Below are 3,427 nucleotides of genomic sequence, written 5' to 3' on the forward strand. Positions count from 1 at the left end.
AATTGACCAAAGTGTTCATATAATTATTTAGAATTTGTGCATTGAAAGCTTACTTTGTAATTTGTGATTCAATATGATGTATGCTTGTTTATATATATATATATATATATATATATATATATATATAGAGGTAGTTATTTATATTAATAATTTATGTAAATAATATTGTAGAGTGTTATAGTATGATTCCAAAAATTATTAAGTGTTGGAGTTTGAGAATATTATGGTTAAATTTGATAAACATGTGTATGGTGTACCTTATGAATATCATTGGGAATGTTATGAGATGGTTGATGTGATGTTATGAGATGTTAAAGTGTGGACATGATATTCGATTGTGAATAAGTGGATGTGTTAACACTTGATGTTACATTAATTATATCGTGAATTATGAATTATACAATAAACCGACCAGTATTTATGCGCAGTGTTAAAGAGAAAGTGTAGGTTCCTAGTTAGGAACCAGTGTTAAATTGTAGCGCAATTGTGTTAAACATGTTTGAAATATGAGTGTGAGGTCGTGGTATTGTATAATTCATGAGCAGTGCTTATAGATGAAATATGTGATGAATTATGGAATGATATGTTGCCTTGAGATTATAATATTGTTATTGAGATTGAGTAAAAGTGTAAAGTAGAACAGGTGTTGAATTGTGAAATACGTGAAAGCATGTGATGGTGGATTGTGACATTATGAGATGTGAAATTGTGAATAAGTTTTGATTGTGAATAAGTGTGTGATTAACTCTTGATGTGACATTATTTGTGTTGTAAGCTGTGAATTGTACAATAACCCGACCAGCGTTATCTTGAGAAAAGTGTAAATGCATAGTGTTAAAGAGAAAGTGTAGGTTTCTATTTAGGAACCAGTGTTAAATTGTAGCGCAATATGTTTTACGTGCTTAAGACACGAGTGTGAGGTCATGGGTATTGTATAATTCACTAGCAGTGTCTGTGTGCTAAAATGATTTTAGGGGTTGGACCTGAATCAGGAGGGAGAGGCCCTGACGGACTCTTCGGAATGTAGGCCTTGAGGGTCACCGGGTTTGAGTGCTCCTTTAAGCCTATGCTGATCCCATATGGTTGGAGCATTCTCGCAAAACATCGTGACCCTGACTGGTCTCCCTATGATCTTACTTAGTGAGAGTGACCTGGCAAACCCATTCTGTGGTTTGTCTTGTTATGTACTCCTAAGCGCCCCAGGGTGGTTTTTCACTGACATGGTACCACATTGCGTGTAGGCTTGAGTCTTAGCATAATTGTCTCCTGCTCTTGCTAATTGTTTATTATGAAATTGAGGTGTTATTATGTCTTGATCAGAACGTGTGATTCTTGTGTAATGTGATTGATGATTGAAAAGTGTGATTGATGGATGAAAAGTGAATTTTGAATGAAAAAGTGATGAAATAATGTGAGATATGCTAAGTAAATTGTATTTGGCTACTATATGTTGTTTTGTTTCTCTCTAGTAGTTAGGAATGTGGTAACTCACTCCCGGTTTGCTGTTTGTGTTTGGATCCTGTGATGATCTTGAACCTTGTGTTCGGGGGAGCAGATGGCTAGGTGAAGTGCTTAAAGGAACCTTGTGCTGAAGGACGTCGGGACACAATGCTCTGATAGGATGTGACAGTGGGGCATAAGTTTTATATTAATTGCATAATGTTAGTCTATTTTATTTTATCTCACTGATTTAACAAAATATTTTTGTAAATTTTGACGGCCTTGTTTCGAGCCGAATATATTTTTAATAAGTTTTAATTGATAATAGTGAAGTGAATGTGAACCTTTTACCCGTGTGAATTTGGTTACCGATATTTTTTATATATTTTATTTATTTATATGTCGGGGTAGAGGGTGTCACAACTTGCAAAGAAGCTCCATCCAGACACAAACAAAGATATCTTGAGGCCGAAAAGAAGTTTCAATGGCATATGAGGTGTACTGTTGTTGTTGTGCTTGTTAATACCTATAACTCTACTTGAAATTGTTACGTGATGACTGAACTGGCTTCTGGTTTCTTCTTTACTTTTCCCTCATTTGAATATTTGCAATGTAGGTTTTGAAGGATGAGGAAAAAATGTCAACAGTATGATCAGGTCTTATGTCTTTCTAGATATGTTTTTTGGCTCCTTTGTGGAATATTTTGTTGTTATACTGTATTGGGTTAAATTTTTAGAATAGGTAACCGACTCTATGCACTAGAGACCTAAACTATAGATAATAAGAGCATAACCAAGAAATAATAGTAGGACTTAATTAGATGACCTCTGTTTTATGGAAATTGAAGAAGAGATACTAAGAGGAAAGAAAAAGTGGAAGGTAGGGGTTGGAGAACAATGGCACTTTTTTTGAGTTCATTGTCATTTTATCATATTTACCATCAATCTCTTTTATTTGATTTAGTTTAAAATGGATATGCAGGTTGGCCATAATGCACATGTAAACCAAGAAAGCACCGATGGTTTTGGAGGCAACAATGGCTTTAATCCTTTTGAGCAGATGTTCCGTAATCATGTAACAACTTACTGGTTTTTATACTATTTTTTTTATTGATCGTGCCTAATTGTATATTAGTTGATCCTATTTCATTTTTTTAATAGTATAGTCTGCATTAGAAATTGCTTAATAATCAACTTTATATATAGTTTTGATGTTAAATGTGTGTTGTTCAAACACTAATCATGCAACTTCATCAATTACTGTAGTTCAATCCAAAGGCAGAATGATCTATTTAGTTTTTAATAGTGTATAAATGTGCATGCTTTCAACAATCATTCAATCAAGCAAGCATCTTAATTCGTATATGGTATGTTTGATTGTGCATTTATTCGACTTTTAAATCTTTATCGTAGCAGAAATTATAAATTTTATACATTATTTGCTCTATAATTTAACATAAATTTGCTTGACCCTATATTGTAGCTTCCTAGTTTCTTGTTTTCTTTTATTGTTTTGATTTGAAAGGAAATTGAATATGATATTCATAGATAAATTGAATGTGAATTGAATACAGTCATGATACTATTGTGAGTCCATTTACATATTTGAGGAAGTTTAAATATGTAAATGCATATGCATTATAAAAAGGAATGCATATTGGCAAAGCTCTAAGATATTATTTTCATTATTTTTTTTTAAAAAACACATTCTAAGTCGGTTCTTTAAATAACTATCTTGGAAGGGTACCAATCTAAGACGACTCTTAGCTAAGAACCGTCTTAGAATGATACCCTTCTAAGACGGTTCTTATATAACAACCGTCTTAGAATGATATTTTGTCTAAGACAGTTTTTCAGATAACCATTTTAGAAAGGTAGTCTTCTAAGACGATTTTTGTTGGAACTGTCGTTGAAAGTCTTAACTTTCAACGACGTTGGCTACAAAAATGATTCAAAACTGTCTTTGAATGTCTTATACAACCGTCATT

This window comes from Glycine soja, chromosome 5 (genome assembly GCF_004193775.1).
Source record: "Glycine soja cultivar W05 chromosome 5, ASM419377v2, whole genome shotgun sequence".
Classification (NCBI taxonomy): Eukaryota; Viridiplantae; Streptophyta; class Magnoliopsida; order Fabales; family Fabaceae; genus Glycine; species Glycine soja.